This window comes from Oncorhynchus mykiss, chromosome 1 (genome assembly GCF_013265735.2).
Source record: "Oncorhynchus mykiss isolate Arlee chromosome 1, USDA_OmykA_1.1, whole genome shotgun sequence".
Lineage (NCBI taxonomy): Eukaryota > Metazoa > Chordata > Actinopteri > Salmoniformes > Salmonidae > Oncorhynchus > Oncorhynchus mykiss.
This window is the reverse complement of record NC_048565.1, coordinates 92826894-92846836: the sequence shown is the minus strand read 5'-3', so window position 1 is coordinate 92846836 and position 19943 is coordinate 92826894.

Below are 19943 nucleotides of genomic sequence, written 5' to 3'. Positions count from 1 at the left end.
CCACCTCATAGACCAATGATTATTATAATGTTATAAACCCACCTCATAGACCAATGATTATTATAATGTTATAAACCCACCTCATGGGTCAATGATTATTATAATGTTATAAACCCACCTCATAGACCAATGATTATTATAATGTTACCACCTCGTAGACTCATGTGATAAGGTTGGATAAACCCACCTCATAGACTCATGTGATAATGTATGATAAACCCACCACATAGACTCATGTGATAATGTTTGATAAACCCTCATAGACTCATGTGATAATGTTTGATAAACCCACATCGTAGACTCATGTGATAATGTTTGATAAACCCTCATAGACTCATGTGATAATGGTTGATAAACCCACCTTGTAGACTCATATGATAATGTTTGATAAACCCTCATAGACTCATGTGATAATGTTTGATAAACCCTCATAGACTCATATGATAATGTTGGATAAACCCACCTCGTAGACTCATATGATAATGTTTGATAAACCCCCATAGACACATATGATAATGTTGGATACACCCTCATAGACTCATGTGATAATGTTTGATAAACCCACCTCGTAGACTCATGTGATAATGTTTGATAAACCCTCATAGACTCATATGATAATGTTGGATAAACCCACCTCGTAGACTCATATGATAATGTTTGATAAACCCCCATAGACACATATGATAATGTTGGATAAACCCACCTCGTAGACTCATATGATAATGTTTGATAAACCCCCATAGACACATATGATAATGTTTGATAAACCCACCTCGTAGACTCATATGATAATGTTTGATAAACCCTCATAGACTCATGTGATAATGTTGGGTAAACCCACCTCATAGACTGTGTAACACTTGAAACTAATGTAATAATCCATAAAGCCACAGGGGGGCAGTATTAAGCTGTGTTAAAACTATACGGATGTGTTTCAGACACACACTGGATGTGATGAACAGGCTGAATGGTACAGTAATACGAGGAGGGATGTATACTAAATGAATAACTAGTATTTATATAATTGATGTTATAACTTTATCTGTGAATTACTGTACAAATCTATTATTATTATTAAAATATAAAAAGGGGAGGTTTAGTCAAAGTAGACTAGATTGTATAAAATGTATTTAACTAGGCAAGTCAGTTAAGAACAAATTCTTATTTTCAATGATGGCCTAGGAACAGTGGGTTAACTGCCTTGTTCAGGGGCAGAATGACAGATTTGTACCTTGTCAGCTCGGGGATTCGAACTTACAACCTTTTAGTTACCAGCCCAACACGCTAACCACTAGACTACCCTACCTCCCCTGTTTATCCCTCATAGTCTTGTAAAAATGACCTGCAGGATAAAACACTCACAACCAGAAAAACTCCTGTAGTTCGTATTCTGAAACGGAATACGTCTCACTTCAGGTTCCTCACAGCCAATCAAATTGAATCTGCTTTAGTCATGTCCGTCTCTCTGAGAACAGAACCCACACGGACCCTCTCACTAAACTTGACGGAACGCAAGTATAGTGAATTAGGGTATAACTGAGTAGAGTTTTCAACGTGCTCGATGTGTTCCAGATCTTCTGGACATGTAGCATGGCGGATGGAGGATCAAGAATGTTCCGGGCTGCTGCTGACTTCCCCTTTACAACAACAACAACAAAAACAAAACATGTCAAATTTGCAGTTTCACTTGTGAAAATCGTATTTTCAAATGTGAAATAGCTGTTTTCACATGTTGAGCTTAAATTTCACGTGACACCATATTTTCATTACGTTTATAGTTTACGTGTTAACACCACCTTGTCACATGTACATGTTTTTACCTTACATGTGAATTGCAGTTAAACATGTGAAATGTGCAGTTTCACAAGTAAAAAAACGTCCTCGTGAAAATCTCACATTTACATGTGAAAATGTAAAAAAATCTAAAGAAATGTTTCCACATATGAAATTGTTAATTCTGTAAAGACATTCTGGAAAGACATTCTGTAAGGACATTCTGGAAAGACATTCTGGAAAGACATTCTGTAAAGACATTCTGGAAAGACATTCTGTAAAGACATTCTGGAAAGACATTCTGTAAAGACATTCTGGAAAGACATTCTGGAAAGTCATTATGTAAAGACATTCTGGAAAGACATTCTGGAAAGTCATTATGTAAAGACATTCTTTATAGACATTCTGGAAAGACATTCTGGAAAGACATTCTGGAAAGACATTCTGGAAAGTCATTCTGTAAAGATATTCTGGAAAGTCATTCTGGAAAGACATTTTTGAAAGTCATTCTGGAAAGACATTCTGTAAGGACATTCTGTAAAGACATTCTGTAAAAAGATAACTTAGCCAAACCTCTTTAGGCACATGAACCGCTAGCGAGCCACCTACGACAACATCCGGTGAAATTGATGAGCAAAAATGGCAGAATTCAGGGGGGAGGGGGGAGGGGGGTGGGGGGGCGGCAGGTAGTCTGGTGGTTAGAGCTGTGTTACTGAAAGGTTACTGGATCGAATCCCCGAGCAGACAAGGTTCTGTTGTTCTGCTCCGGAGCAAGGAGACAGGACTGCACTGTTCCCCGGGTGCCAAAGACGTGGCTGTTGATTATGCCAGCTCCTCCTGACCTCTCTGATTCAGAGGGGTTGGGTTAAATGCGGAAGACACGTTTCAGTTGAATACATTCAGTTGGACAGCTGACTTTTCCCTCTCTTGTTCACATGTTGGCCAGTGAGCATTGGAAGACACCCAGTGAAAGAACAGAGATACTAGCTACACAATGATCTGGTTTAAAATGATCAATGTCAGTGTTTTTTTTGTTTTTTTTTACTCTTTTTTTCTCCCCAATTTTCGTGGTATCCAATTGTTGTTGTAGCTACTATCTTGTCTCATCGCTACAACTCCTGTACAGGCTCGGGAGAGACAAAGGTTGAATGTCATGCGTCCTCCGATACACAACCCAACCAGCCGCACTGCTTCTTAACACAGCGCGCATCCAACCCGGAAGCCAGCCGCACCAATGCGCCTGAGGTGTTAATCCGTTAACTCAGGTTAAGTTTAAAGTGTTAAAATTAAACAATGTCAGTGTTAATCAGTTAACTCAGGTTAAGTTTAACGTGGTAAATTAAACAATGTCCGTGTTAATCAGTTAACTCAGGTTAAGTTTAACGTGGTAAATTAAACAATGTCCGTGTTAATCCGTTAACTCAGGTTAAGTTTAACGTGGTAAATTAAACAATGTCAGTGTTAAAACAACAATGTGATGTCAAAAGAAGTTGACTTTGAGGTTAAAGAAAGTGTGTTAATTAATCTACTTGGTTTTGCAAACCATTACTTTGAACAAAATATAAAACAGCAATATTGTTGTAATGCTTTTTGTATTACATTTTTAAATTACAGCTCAATTTGAGCAAATCATGAATTTGCCAATAAATCATGGTTAATCACAGCAAATTCTATGAAACTGGATTAGATGTTGTGTCTTTTGACAGCTAGTTGACATTTAAATGTGAACATGCACATGTAGAGGACATGAGTCGGTCATGGTTGGTCATGGTCACATGACATGAGTCGGTCATGGTTGGTCATGGTCACGTGACATGAGTCGGTCAAGGTTGGTCATGGTCACGTGACATGAGTCGGTCATGGTTGGTCATGATCACGTGACATGAGTCGGTCATGGTTGGTCATGGTCACGTGACATGAGTCGGTCATGGTTGGTCATGATCACGTGACATGAGTCGGTCATGGTTGGTCATGGTCACGTGACATGAGTCGGTCATGGTTGGTCATGATCACGTGACATGAGTCGGTCATGGTTGGTCATGGTCACGTGACATGAGTCGGTCATGGTTGGTCATGATCACGTGACATGAGTCGGTCATGGTTGGTCATGGTCACGTGACATGAGTCGGTCATGGTTGGTCATGGTCACGTGACATGAGTCGGTCATGGTTGGTCATGGTCACGTGACATGAGTCGGTCATGGTTGGTCATGGTCACGTGACATGAGTCGGTCATGGTTGGTCATGGTCACGTGACATGAGTCGGTCATGGTTGGTCATGGTCACGTGACATGAGTCGGTCATGGTTGGTCATGGTCACGTGACATGAGTCGGTCATGGTTGGTCATGGTCACGTGACATGAGTCGGTCATGGTTGGTCATGGTCACGTGACATGAGTCGGTCATGATTGGTCATTGTCACGTTACATGAGTCGGTCATGGTTGGTCATGGTCACGTGACATGAGTCGGTCATGGTTGGTCATGGTCACGTGACATGAGTCGGTCATGGTCACGTGACATGAGTCGGTCATGGTTGGTCATGGTCACGTGACATGAGTCGGTCATGGTTGGTCATGGTCACGTGACATGAGTCGGTCATGATTGGTCATGGTCACGTTACATGAGTCGGTCATGGTTGGTCATGGTCACGTGACATGAGTCGGTCATGGTTGGTCATGGTCACGTGACATGAGTCGGTCATGGTTGGTCATGGTCACGTGACATGAGTCGGTCATGGTTGGTCATGGTCACGTGACATGAGTCGGGCATGGTTGGTCATGGTCACGTGACATGAGTCGGTCAAGGTTGGTCATGGTCACGTGACATGAGTCGGTCATGGTTGGTCATGATCACGTGACATGAGTCGGTCATGGTTGGTCATGGTCACGTGACATGAGTCGGTCATGGTTGGTCATGGTCACGTGACATGAGTCGGTCATGGTTGGTCATGGTCACGTGACATGAGTCGGTCATGGTTGGTCATGGTCACGTGACATGAGTCGGTCATGGTTGGTCATGGTCACGTGACATGAGTCGGTCATGATTGGTCATGGTCACGTGACATGAGTCGGTCATGGTTGGTCATGGTCACGTGACATGAGTCGTCATGGTTGGTCATGGTCACGTGACATGGTCGGTCATGGTTGGTCATGGTCACGTGACATGAGTCGGTCATGGTTGGTCATGGTCACGTGACATGAGTCGGTCATGGTGAGTCATGGTCACGTGACATGAGTCGGTCATGGTTGGTCATGGTCACGTGACATGAGTCGGTCATGGTTTGTCATGGTCACGTGACCTGAGTCGGGCATGGTTGGTCATGATCACGTGACATGAGTCGGTCATGGTTGGTCATGGTCACGTGACATGAGTCGGGCATGGTTGGTCATGGTCCCAATGAGGTCACCCGCCTGCGACTTCAAAATTAGTGTTGCATTTTTTACGTGATCTTTTAATGTAAAATATCACACGTGTCCGACTCATGTGAAAATGTCATGTGATTATTGACACGTGTTTTTTCACAGTTGTTTTGTACAGATACATATACACAGACGTGTAACCAGCGTTGACAGTTTGTGGATCAATGGAAGGTTATTCAACATTGCGAATGTGATGAGTTTTATAGAACAATGACCTGACATGACCTGTATATTGCAATTGAACATGAATTGAAAATGAATTGAAAATGAATTGAAAATGAATTGAACATGAATTGAAAATGAATTGAAAATGAATTGAAAATGAATTGAACATGAATTGAAAATTAATTGAAAATTAATTGAAAATGAATTGAACATGAATTGAACATGAATTGAAAATGAATTGAAAATGAATTGAACATGCATTGAAAATGAATTGAACATGAATTGAAAATGACTTGAAATCCAAGGCAACGTAAACTCACGACAATTCTATAAAGCGTTATAATTCAAACGCGGAAGAGGAAGTTTCTCCCGTTAGGTTTTTTGACCACTTCACTTATATTGAAGTGAACTCTGGCTTTGTGAGATTTTACTGTAGTACGAGCACTTTGTATTCTGAGATCAGAGAGAGAGAGAGAGAGAGCGAGAGAGAGAGAGAGAGACAAAGAGAGAGAGACAAAGAGAGAGAGAGAGAGAGAGAGAGAGAGAGGGAGAGAGAGAGAGAGAGCAGCGGCAGCAAAATAAGAAGGGAGAACAAGTAAAACATGAAATATAGATGAGTATGTCCTGATTTTGATTAGCTTTCTGGTAAGTATTTCAGTCACAGACAGTTAAGGGCTGTGCTGCCTGTTTTTGTTGGGGGAGTGGGATCTTTCGATTGGCTGCCTGGGCCGAGCCAAGATGAGCCGACCTTTCACCTTTCACCTTTGGCCTCTCTGGTTTTAGGGCACATTTCCATTTCAAAATTATCCCTGCCTTAAGTAAAACCCTGTCTAAAGTAGCATTATATAATCATACATTCATAAATGTAGTGAGACGTATTTAAGTGGAGCCTTCCCAGAAGTCAATGTGTCTCTGATGAATACCGTCCAAAACGTCCTCAGCTGAATGAAGGAGAGGAGAGGAGAGTCCAGAGAGACAGAGAGCTCTGGCCTGCTGGTTTAGAAACAGATATGATGAGGTCCAAATTACTATGTCTCTGTAGCCATGGTGGGAGGCTCTCAAGTGGGAGTGAGAGGAGAGAGACTAGAGAGAGAGAGAGAGAGAGAGAGAGGGAGACCGGTTGGGGTTCCTATTCTTCTTCTCTCTATTGTGAGGTGGAATGAGTCCGGTGCGGTCCCCGTGCTCTGATCACCTGGTGAAGGGAGAGAGAGAGAGAGAGAGAGAGAGAGAGAGAGAGAGAGAGAGAGAGAGAGAGAGAGAGAGAGAGAGAGAGAAAAAGAGGAGGGAGAGAGCGAGAGCTGTGCAACGCGGCTTAAATCCAGATAAAGTCATTATGCCTGTCCAGGGAGAACCAGGGAGAGCCAGGGACATGTTCCTTCGGCCCTGTAGTGGCCCCGCGGAGGCCCCATCCGGGAGCTCAGGCCCTCTCCATCCCATCAGAGGGCTCTCCTCTCCTCTACTCTCCTGCATGCTTGTCTTGACTACATGATTCCACTGTTGGGACACAGGAGGCTGTTGAGGAGAGAATGACTGAGGCCAGAATACATACCACTCCAAATGCAGTCCTCTGACTGCTTCCACAGCCAGATCACAAATACACGGATGTCCAGTGAACTCATTTGGAGCTTATTAAGTATACTAATTTGAATATCTAGGAGATGGGGGAGCTAGTTTGACACGAGTTCCTTCATCTTTCCTAGTCTTGAACAGGTTGACACGAGTTCCTTCATCTTTCCTAGTCGTCCTAGCTTGTCCCTGGTCTTTGTTTGTTCCACAAAGTTACTGACATCTAGTCAGTCGGGCCACTTTTCCTTACCTTGTCTCTTTCTCTGTCCCCAAACACATACACATTCCTGCCCTGCTCTTCTACCTCAGGGAGCTCATGTCCACCTCGGCATAACCATGGCCCAGGAAGATAATGCAGCCTGAACCTAAAGTCTTCCTCTATTCTTCCCCATGAAGAGATAATGCAGGCTGTACCTTGTCTTCCTATCTGCGTCCCCATGAAGAGATAATGCAGGCTGTACCTTGTCCTCCTATCTTCTTCCCCATGAAGAGATAATGCAGGCTGTACCTTGTCTTCCTATCTTCTTCCCCATGAAGAGATAATGCAGGCTGTACCTTGTCTTCCTATCTGCGTCCCCATGAAGAGATAATGCAGGCTGTACCTTGTCCTCCTATCTTCTTCTCCATGAAGAGATAATGCAGGCTGTCCCCATGAAGAGATAATGCAGCCTGTACCTTGTCTTCCTATCTTCTTCCCCATGAAGAGATAATGCAGGCTGTACCGTGTCTTCCTATCTGCGCCCCCATGAAGAGATAATGCAGGCTGTACCTTGTCCTCCTATCTGCGTCCCCATGAAGAGATAATGCAGACTGTACCTTGTCTTCCTATCTTCTTCCCCATGAAGAGATCATGCAGACTGTACCTTGTCTTCCTATCTTCTTCCCCATGAAGAGTGGCAGTTCAACACAGGGACAGCCAGCTGGCCAGGGGTTGATGGGGTGATTTCCCTGGTATCATTCCAATAAGACCCGTTGGAATGAAAACAGGTAAATTAATCCTCAACAGGGCTTTGACCAATCATAGAAGAGATGTTCACATCAGATATTTTTCATAGCTGATCTGATTGGTCAAAAGCCCAATTAGTGAATAAAATAGAATTGGGCTGCCTGTGTGAACACAGCCAAAGTGGGGCCACCTTGGACTTTGAGGGAGGCCTAAAAACAAAAAGCAAGTTAAACCACAGGCCCCAACTGCACGGTTTGGGCTGACCTTTATCATCAGAGCAGGCCAGCAGTAGGGGACCCTGCTGCACCCCCCGCCTCCTCTCCCCCACGCCTCCCTCCGCCTCCTCCTACCTCCCTCTACCTCCCTTGGCCTCCCTCCCCTGTCCTTCCTCCGGTCCTGCGTAGGCAGCTTTTGATCAAGCCCGGACTCCGGCTGCTCCACCATAGCAGCAGGACTGAGGTGTAAACTGTGAGGAGGGCAGGTCCATTTCAATCCTACCCTGGCCGTCAGCAGAACTTCAAAGCCAGGACACGCTACTGACTTCCCTGTTTAATTAGATAATTAGAGGCTGGGATAATATAACTCTGCTTTAAGAGGAGAGATTGTCAGTGGAGAGGGGGGCTGGGGAGAGAGCAGGGGGTATGCCTGTGTACGAATGTTGGTGAGGGGGGGCTGGGGAGAGAGCAGGGGGGGGTATGCCTGTGTATGAATGTTGATGCTGGGGTGGTAGCGGGGAGGGGGTCGACAAATACGCTGTGCATGTGATCATTACCCCCCCACCCCCCCACCCCCCCCCCCAAATAAATGGGATTAGTCAAAAGTAGTGCTGATGACAAGATAGATTTAGGAAACTAATTAGGAAGTCGTTTCATTTCCTGACGGGCTGGGTGGTGTTCTGCATGCGAGTCCTACATGGGTCTGTGTCCCAAATGGCTCCCGATTCCCTTTATAGTGCACTACTTTTAACCATAGGGGACCATAGGACCCTGGTCAAAAGTAGTGCACTACATAGGGATTAGGGTGCCATGTTGGAGGCAGACGTGTTCCTCTGCTGATCTGAGGATGGAATCACACGCAGCGTCTTTCTTTCATTTCACCCAATGAAACAGGGAGGAAGTAGCTCACGCCGTTCCTCTAGCTGAGAAGAAACAGGAAGTTAGCTGGACTATTTACAGATGGATGGAGTTTCTGCTAATAAACCGAGTCTCCGATCAGGGAATGATGAGCTTTTTTTCCCATTTCAATAGAAGCATGAAGAACACAAAGCAAAATGAGACAAATTCCCATTTTAATTTTTAATTACTTTTTTATTTGTAATTTTTATATTTATTTATTTAAATGTTTTATATATATTTTTTGGTCTAAAATAATTTACTGACTGAGTATTTCTTGTATTTCCTGTTTCCTTATCTTGGCTACATGGCACCTTCAATGTGTTCTTCTTCTTCTTCTGTTTGCAGTAAGTGTTTCAAAGATAATTTATTATGTGATAAACTGTATAGTGTTGTAATGTTAAACTTTGTTTGAGCGTCTGTGAACAACGTGATATATAGACTGGTACCTTTTGATGGTAGGGGCGGCAGGTAACCTAGTGGTTAGAGCGTTGGACTAGTCACCGAAAGGTTGCCAGATCGAATCCCCGAGTTAATAAGGTAAAAATCTGTCGTTCTGAACAAGGCTCTGTTCCTAGGCCGTCATTGTAAGTTAGAACTTGTTTTTAACTGACTTAAATAATGGTAAAGGAAACTGAAACAAACCCTGATTTTTTCAGTGTTTTAGGGGGCCTCTTGAAGTCAATTCATGTCAGTAAGGCAGCATTTACACAGACAGACCAATTCTGATCTTTTGCCACTAAATCAGATCATGAGCCAATAAGAGTGCAAACGATCAGAATTTGGAATTCATCTAAAATCTGCACTAAATAAATAAATAGGACTGAGTCTCACCTAAACACATGTATCCTTCTTCATTAGGTTGGTAGTAATAGAACAGGGCTGAGTCTCACCTAAACACAGGTATCCTTCTTCATTTGGTTGGTAGTAATAGAACAGGGCTGAGTCTCACCTAAACACAGGTATCCTTCTTCATTTGGTTGGTAGTAATAGAACAGGGCTGAGTCTCACCTAAACACAGGTATCCTTCTTCATTAGGTTGGTAGTAATAGAACAGGGCTGAGTCTCACCTAAACACAGGTATCCTTCTTCATTAGGTTGGTAGTAATAGAACAGGGCTGAGTCTCACCTAAACACAGGTATCCTTCTTCATTTGGTTGGTAGTAATAGAACAGGGCTGAGTCTCACCTCGGCCAGCCTTCTTTTAACCTGGATAACCAGATTGTCATATTGCCTCTCCTACCTGTCTATTGACTCTAGACAAAGGAATCCGTCTATGTACAGACTGGAAGCATGGACCATCCTCATAGCATGTTGAAGTATTGATCATCAAAGCAGTGTGTGATATGGAGAAGGTTTCAGTCATGGAACCAGAGGGGGCGGGGGGAACTCGGCGAGAGGGGGCGGGGGGAACTCGGCGAGAGGGGGCGGGGGGAACTCGGCGAGAGGGGGCGGGGGGAACTCGGCGAGAGGGGGCGGGGGGAACTCGGCGAGAGGGGGCGGGGGGAACTCGGCGAGAGAGGGCTGGGGGAACTCGGCGAGAGGGGGCGGGGGGAACTCGGCGAGAGGGGGCGGGGGGAACTCGGCGAGAGGGGGCGGGGGGAACTCGGCGAGAGGGGGCGGGGGGAACTCGGCGAGAGGGGGCGGGGGGAACTCGGCGAGAGGGGGCGGGGGGAACTCGGCGAGAGGGGGCGGGGGGAACTCGGCGAGAGGGGGCAGGGGGAACTCGGCGAGAGGGGGCGGGGGGAACTCAGCGAATGGGGATAGGGGGAACTCAGCGAGAGGGGAAACTCAGCGAGAGGGGGCAGGGGAAACTCAGCGATAGGGGAAACTCAGCGAGAGGGGGCAGGGGAAACTAAGCGAGAGGGGGCGGGGGGAACTCAGCGATAGGGGAAACTCAGCGAGAGGGGGCAGGGGAAACTAAGCGAGAGGGGGCGGGGGGAACTCAGCGAGAGGGGGTGGGGGTAACTCGGCGAGAGGGGGCGGGGGGAACTCGGCGAGAGGGGTTTGGGGGAACTCGGCGAGAGGGGGCGGGGGGAACTCGGCGAGAGGGGGAGGGGGGAACTCGGCGAGAGGGGGCAGGGGGAACTCGGCGAGAGGGGGCTGGGGGAACTCGGCGAGAGGGGGCAGGGGAAACTCAGCGAATGGGGATAGGGCGAACTCAGCGATAGGGGAAACTCAGCAAGAGGGGGCAGGAGAAACTCAGCGATAGGGGAAACTCAGCGAGAGGGGGCAGGGGAAACTAAGCGAGAGGGGGCGGGGGGAACTCAGCGAGAGGGGGCGGGGGGAACTCAGCGAGAGGGGGCAGGGGAAACTCAGCGAGAGAAGGCTGGGGGAACTCGGCGAGAGGGGGCGGGGGGAACTCAGCGAGAGGGGGAACTCAGCGAGAGGGGGCGGGGGGAACTCAGCGAGAGGGGGCGGGGGGAACTCAGCGAGGGGGGGGTGGGGGGAACTCAGCGAGAGGGTGAACTCAGCGAGAGGGGGCAGGGGAAACTCAGCGAGAGGGGGCGGGGGGAACTCAGTGAGAGGGGAAACTCAGCGAGAGGGGGCGGGGGGAACTCAGCGAGAGGGGGCAGGGGGAACTCGGCAAGAGGGGGCGGGGGGAACTCAGCGAGAGGGGGCGCGGGGAACTCGGCGAGAGGGGGCGGGGGGAACTCGGCGAGAGGGGGCAGGGGGAACTCGGCGAGAGGGGGCAGGGGGAACTCGGCGAGAGGGGGCTGGGGGAACTCGGCGAGAGGGGGCTGGGGGAACTCGGCGAGAGGGGGCGGGGGGAACTCGGCGAGAGGGGGCAGGGGGAACTCGGCGAGAGGGGGCGGGGGGAACTCGGCGAGAGGGGGCAGGGGAAACTCAGCGAATGGGGATAGGGGGAACTCAGCGAGAGGGGAAACTCAGCGAGAGGGGGCAGGGGAAACTCAGCAATAGGGGAAACTCAGCGAGAGGGGGCAGGGGAAACTAAGCGAGAGGGGGCGGGGGGAACTCAGCGATAGGGGAAACTCGGCGAGAGGGGGCAGGGGAAACTCAGCGAATGTGGATAGGGAGAACTCAGCGAGAGGGGAAACTCAGCGAGAGGGGGCAGGGGAAACTCAGCGATAGAGGAAACTCAGCGAGAGGGGGCAGGGGAAACTAAGCGAGAGGGGGCGGGGGGAACTCAGCGAGAGGGGGCGGGGGGAACTCAGCGAGAGGGGGCGGGGGGAACTCAGCGAGAGGGGGCAGGGGAAACTCAGCGAGAGAAGGCTGGGGGAACTCGGCGAAAGGGGGCGGGGGGAACTCAGCGAGAGGGGGAACTCAGCGAGAGGGGGCGGGGGGAACTCAGCGAGAGGGGGCGGGGGGAACTCAGCGAGGGGGGGTGGGGGGAACTCAGCGAGAGGGGGAACTCAGCGAGAGGGTCAGGGGAAACTCAGCGAGAGGGGGCGGGGGGAACTCAGTGAGAGGGGAAACTCAGCGAGAGGTGGCGGGGGGAACTCGGCGAGAGGGGGCAGGGGGAACTCGGCAAGAGGGGGCGGGGGGAACTCAGCGAGAGGGGGCGCGGGGAACTCGGCGAGAGGGACCTGGGGGAACTCGGCGAGAGGGGGCGGGGGGAACTCGGCGAGAGGGGAAACTCAGTGAGAGGGGAAACTCAGAGAGAAAGGGCGGGGTGAACTCGGCGAGAGGGGAAACTCAGCGAGAGGGGGCGGGGGGAACTCAGCGAATGGGGATAGGGGGAACTCAGCGAGAGGGGAAACTCAGTGACAGGGGGCGGGGGGAACTCAGCGAATGGGGATAGGGGGAACTCAGCGAGAGGGGAAACTCAGTGACAGGGGGCGGGGGGAACTCAGCGAATGGGGATAGGGGGAACTCAGCGAGAGGGGAAACTCAGCGAGAGGGGGTTGGGGGAACTCAGCGAATGGGGATAGGGGGAACTCAGCGAGAGGGGAAACTCAGCGAGAGGGGAGGGGGGAACTCAGCGAATGGGGATAGGGGGAACTCAGCGAGAGAGGGCGGGGGGAACTCAGCGAATGGGGATAGTGGGAACTCAGCGAGAGGGGAAACTCAGCGAGAGGTGGAGGGGGGAACTCAGCGAATGGGGATAGGGGGAACTCAGCGAGAGAGGGCGGGGGGAACTCAGCGAATGGGGATAGGGGGAACTCAGCGAGAGGGGGAACTCAGCGAATGGGGATAGGGGAACTCAGCGAGAGGGGGTGGGGGGAACTCAGCGAATGGGGATAGGGGGAACTCATCGAGAGAGGGCAGTCCTGCCGGAGCCCACCACTGCTACTACTGTATGAGCCATGGTTTAAACAACATACAGCCTGCTCTACACTGTAGCCTGCTCTTCAATTCCCTCAAACAGTAGTCAGCCTACTCACCTCAGTCAACAAGGTCTAAATGCTCATTCCCATGAAACCGATTGAGATCCCAGGGTTGGCATTCAGATGCAGCTTGGACGTTTCACCCATAAAACGTGTGGATTTATCATTCATGATTGACAGTAATGATAGTCTATTTTGAAATGAGGTCGGCCTTATTTGGTGTTTGAGGGTATTAAACAAAAACACATTTATTTGTTGATTGAGGGTATTAAACATAAATAAATGTTTTTGGTGTTTGAGGGTATTAAACATAAATAAATGTTTTTAGTGTTTGAGGGTGTCAAAAATAGAGACATGTGCAGGTATGTGTGGGCATAGTCAGACGTTGTGATTGGACGATGCATTTTACGCATATTAAAATGATGTTATTCAATAGGCTACCTGTCTGTAGAAACTTTGATTGAAAAATTAAACATCAGCACAGGAGAGGTGTGCTGATTGTTAATCTATGGCTTAAATAGAACATCAGAAGAGGAAAGGACGAGAGGAGAGGAGGAGAGAGGAGGAGAGAGGAGAGGAGAGGAGGAGAGAGGAGGAGATGAGATGAGATGAGTGGAGTTGAGGAGAGGAGGAGAGGAGGGAGAGAGGAGAGGAGAGGAGAGGAGAGGAGAGGAGAGGAGAGGTGAGGAGGAGAGGAGGAGAGGAGGAGAGGAGGTGAGGAGGAGAGGATAGAGGGGAGGAGGGGAGGAGGAGAGGAGGAGAGGAGTAGAGGAGTAGAGGAAGAGAAGAGGAGAGAGAGAGGAGGAGAGGATAGGAGGAAGAGTGGAGAAGAGGATAGGAGAGGAGAGGAGGATGGGGAGGGAGAGGAGAGGAGAGAGAGAGGAGGAGAGGAGGGTGAGAGAGAGGAGGAGGGAGAAGGAGAGCACCAGACCCAGGCAGGTCAGGGGAGCATCTCTGATCTGAAGCCCTAACATCACCACTTGACCTGGGCATCCTCTATGAGGGCTGTGTAGCTCTAACGGTCTCCAACATGAAGGGCTTATTAAAGAGGCCTAATGGCTGATTGTTTCAGATAACGCCTCTCCAGACCAGGGGCTCTCGCTGCGAGCGTGTGTGTGTGTGTGTGTGTGTGTGTGTCCCGTGCAGCTGATAGAGGTCCTGATAAATGCCAGCACATTTTAAAACCTGTTCCCCACGGGGCTGGAGCAGCTTATTTACACTAATGTACATGTAGCAGCTAGCTAGGACCCGATATCATACTCAGTCACATAGAGACCAGCGGCCTGAAAACACAGAGGAGTCCTGTTGGGGAGTCCTGTTGAGGAGTCCTACTGAGAAGTCCTACTGAGGAGTCCTACTGAGGAGACCTGTTGAGGAGTCCTGTTGAGGAGTCCTACTGAGGAGCCCGGTTGAGGAGTCCTGTTGAGGAGTCCTACTGAGGAGTCCTACTGAGGAGTCCTGCTGAGGAGACCTACTGAGGAGACCTGCTGAGGAGACCTGCTGATTAGCGCTACTGAGGAGACCTATTGAGGAGTCCTGTTGAGGAGTCCTGTTGAGGAGTCCTGTTGAGGAGTCCTACTGAGGAGTCCTGTTGAGGGGTCCTGTTGAGGAGTCCTGTTGAGGAGTCCTACTGAGGAGTCCTACTGAATATGTACCGGTACCCCCTGTATATAGCCTCCACATTGACTCTGTACTGGTACCCCCTGTATATAGCCTCCACATTGACTCTGTACCGGTACCCCCTGTATATAGCCTCCACATTGACTCTGTACCGGTACCCCCTGTATATAGCCTCCACATTGACTCTGTACCGGTACCCCCTGTATATAGCCTCCACATTGACTCTGTACCGGTACCCCCTGTATATAGCCTCCACATTGACTCTGTACCGGTATCCCCTGTATATAGCCTCCACATTGACTCTGTACCAGTACCCCCTGTATATAGCCTCCACATTGACTCTGTACCAGTACCCCCTGTATGTAGCCTCCACATTGACTCTGTACCAGTACCCCCTGTATATAGCCTCCACATTGACTCTATACCGGTACCCCCTGTATATAGCCTCCACATTGACTCTGTACCAGTACCCCCTGTATATAGCCTCCACATTGACTCTGTACCAGTACCCCCTGTATATAGCCTCCACATTGACTCTGTACTAGTACCCCCTGTATATAGCCTCCACATTGACTCTGTACCGGTATCCCCTGTATATAGCCTCCACATTGACTCTGTACCAGTACCCCCTGTATATAGCCTCCACATTGACTCTGTACCAGTACCCCCTGTATATAGCCTCCACATTGACTCTGTACCAGTACCCCCTGTATATAGCCTCCACATTGACTCTGTACCGGTACCCCTGTATATAGCCTCCACATTGACTCTGTACCGGTACCCCCTGTATATAGCCTCCACATTGACTCTGTACCAGTACCCCCTGTATATAGCCTCCACATTGACTCTGTACCAGTACCCCCTGTATATAGCCTCCACATTGACTCTGTACCAGTACCCCCTGTATATAGCCTCCACATTGACTCTGTACCGGTATCCCCTGTATATAGTCTCCACATTGACTCTGTACCAGTACCCCCTGTATATAGCCTCCACATTGACTCTGTACCAGTACCCCCTGTATATAGCCTCCACATTGACTCTGTACCAGTACCCCCTGTATATAGCCTCCACATTGACTCTGTACCAGTACCCCCTGTATATAGCCTCCACATTGACTCTGTACCGGTACCCCTGTATATAGCCTCCACATTGACTCTGTACCGGTACCCCCTGTATATAGCCTCCACATTGACTCTGTACCAGTACCCCCTGTATATAGCCTCCACATTGACTCTGTACCAGTACCCCCTGTATATAGCCTCCACATTGACTCTGTACCAGTACCCCCTGTATATAGCCTCCACATTGACTCTGTACCAGTACCCGCTGTATATAGTCTCCACATTGACTCTGTACCAGTACCCCTGTATATAGCCTCCACATTGACTCTGTACAGGTACCCCCTGTATATAGCCTCCACATTGACTCTGTACCGGTACCCCCTGTATATAGCCTCCACATTGACTCTGTACTGGTACCCCCTGTATACAGCCTCCACATTGACTCTGTACCAGTACCCCCTGTATATAGCCTCCACATTGACTCTGTACCAGTACCCCCTGTATATAGTCTCCACATTGACTCTGTACCAGTACCCCCTGTATATAGCCTCCACATTGACTCTGTACCAGTACCCCCTGTATATAGCCTCCACATTGACTCTGTACCGGTATCCCCTGTATATAGCCTCCACATTTACTCTGTACCAGTACCCCCTGTATATAGCCTCCACATTGACTCTGTACCAGTACCCCCTGTATATAGCCTCCACATTGACTCTGTACCAGTACCCCCTGTTTATAGCCTCCACATTGACTCTGTACCGGTACCCCCTGTATATAGCCTCCACATTGACTCTGTACCAGTACCCCCTGTATATAGCCTCCACATTGACTCTGTACCAGTACCCCCTGTATATAGCCTCCACATTGACTCTGTACCAGTACCCCCTGTATATAGCCTCCACATTGACTCTGTACTGGTACCCCCTGTATATAGCCTCCACATTGACTCTGTACCAGTACCCCCTGTATATAGCCTCCACATTGACTCTGTACCAGTACCCCCTGTATATAGCCTCCACATTGACTCTGTACCAGTACCCCCTGTATATAGCCTCCACATTGACTCTGTACCGGTACCCCCTGTATATAGCCTCCACATTGACTCTGTACCGGTACCCCCTGTATATAGCTTCCACATTGACTCTGTACCGGTACCCCCTGTATATAGCCTCCACATTGACTCTGTACCAGTACCCCCTGTATATAGCCTCCACATTGACTCTGTACCGGTATCCCCTGTATATAACTTCCACATTGACTCTGTACCGGACCCCCTGTATATAGCCTCCACATTGACTCTGTACCGGTATCCCCTGTATATAACCTCCACATTGACTCTGTACCGGACCCCCTGTATATAGTCTCCACATTGACTCTGTACCAGTACCCCTGTATATAGCCTCCACATTGACTCTGTACAGGTACCCCCTGTATATAGCCTCCACATTGACTCTGTACCGGTACCCCCTGTATATAGCCTCCACATTGACTCTGTACTGGTACCCCCTGTATACAGCCTCCACATTGACTCTGTACCAGTACCCCCTGTATATAGCCTCCACATTGACTCTGTACCAGTACCCCCTGTATATAGTCTCCACATTGACTCTGTACCAGTACCCCCTGTATATAGCCTCCACATTGACTCTGTACCAGTACCCCCTGTATATAGCCTCCACATTGACTCTGTACCGGTATCCCCTGTATATAGCCTCCACATTTACTCTGTACCAGTACCCCCTGTATATAGCCTCCACATTGACTCTGTACCAGTACCCCCTGTATATAGCCTCCACATTGACTCTGTACCAGTACCCCCTGTTTATAGCCTCCACATTGACTCTGTACCGGTACCCCCTGTATATAGCCTCCACATTGACTCTGTACCAGTACCCCCTGTATATAGCCTCCACATTGACTCTGTACCAGTACCCCCTGTATATAGCCTCCACATTGACTCTGTACCAGTACCCCCTGTATATAGCCTCCACATTGACTCTGTACTGGTACCCCCTGTATATAGCCTCCACATTGACTCTGTACCAGTACCCCCTGTATATAGCCTCCACATTGACTCTGTACCAGTACCCCCTGTATATAGCCTCCACATTGACTCTGTACCAGTACCCCCTGTATATAGCCTCCACATTGACTCTGTACCGGTACCCCCTGTATATAGCCTCCACATTTACTCTGTACCGGTACCCCCTGTATATAGCTTCCACATTGACTCTGTACCGGTACCCCCTGTATATAGCCTCCACATTGACTCTGTACCAGTACCCCCTGTATATAGCCTCCACATTGACTCTGTACCGGTATCCCCTGTATATAACTTCCACATTGACTCTGTACCGGACCCCCTGTATATAGCCTCCACATTGACTCTGTACCGGTATCCCCTGTATATAACCTCCACATTGACTCTGTACCGGACCCCCTGTATATAGTCTCCACATTGACTCTGTACCAGTACCCCCTGTATATAGCCTCCACATTGACTCTGTACCAGTACCCCCTGTATATAGCCTCCACATTGACTCTGTACCGGTATCCCCTGTATATCGCCTCCACATTTACTCTGTACCAGTACCCCCTGTATATAGCCTCCACATTGACTCTGTACCAGTACCCCCTGTATATAGCCTCCACATTGACTCTGTACCGGTACCCCCTGTATATAGCCTCCACATTGACTCTGTACCAGTACCCCCTGTATATAGCCTCCACATTGACTCTGTACCAGTACCCCCTGTATATAGCCTCCACATTGACTCTGTACCAGTACCCCCTGTATATAGCCTCCACATTGACTCTGTACCAGTACCCCCTGTATATAGCCTCCACATTGACTCTGTACCAGTACCCCCTGTATATAGCCTCCACATTGACTCTGTACCAGTACCCCCTGTATATAGCCTCCACATTGACTCTGTACCAGTACCCCCTGTATATAGCCTCCACATTGACTCTGTACCGGTACCCCCCTGTATGTAGCCTCCACATTGACTCTGTACCAGTACCCCCTGTATATAGCCTCCACATTGACTCTGTACCAGTACCCCCGGTATATAGCCTCCACATTGACTCTGTACCAGTACCCCCTGTATATAGCCTCCACATTGACTCTGTACCAGTACCCCCTGTATATAGCCTCCACATTGACTCTGTACCAGTACCCCCTGTATATAGCCTCCACATTGACTCTGTACTGGTACCCCCTGTATATAGCCTCCACATTGACTGTGTACCGGTACCCCCCTGTATGTAGCCTCCACATTGACTCTGTACCAGTACCCCCTGTATATAGCCTCCACATTGACTCTGTACCAGTACCCCCTGTATATAGCCTCCACATTGACTCTGTACCAGTACCCCCTGTATATAGCCTCCACATTGACTCTGTACCAGTACCCCCTGTATATAGCCTCCACATTGACTCTGTACCGGTACCCCCTGTATATAGCCTCCACATTGACTCTGTACCAGTACCCCCTGTATATAGCCTCCACATTGACTCTGTACCAGTACCCCCTGTATATAGCCTCCACATTGACTCTGTACCAGTACCCCCTGTATATAGCCTCCACATTGACTCTGTACCAGTACCCCCTGTATATAGCCTCCACATTGACTCTGTACCAGTACCCCCTGTATATAGCCTCCACATTGACTCTGTACTGGTACCCCCTGTATATAGCCTCCACATTGACTCTGTACCAGTACCCCCTGTATATAGCCTCCACATTGACTCTGTACCAGTACCCCCTGTATATAGCCTCCACATTGACTCTGTACTGGTACCCCCTGTATATAGCCTCCACATTGACTCTGTACTGGTGCCCCCTGTATATAGCCTCCACATTGACTCTGTACTGGTACCCCCTGTATATAGCCCCCACATTGACTCTGTACCAGTACCCCCTGTATATAGCCTCCACATTGACTCTGTACCAGTACCCCCTGTATATATCCTCCACATTGAC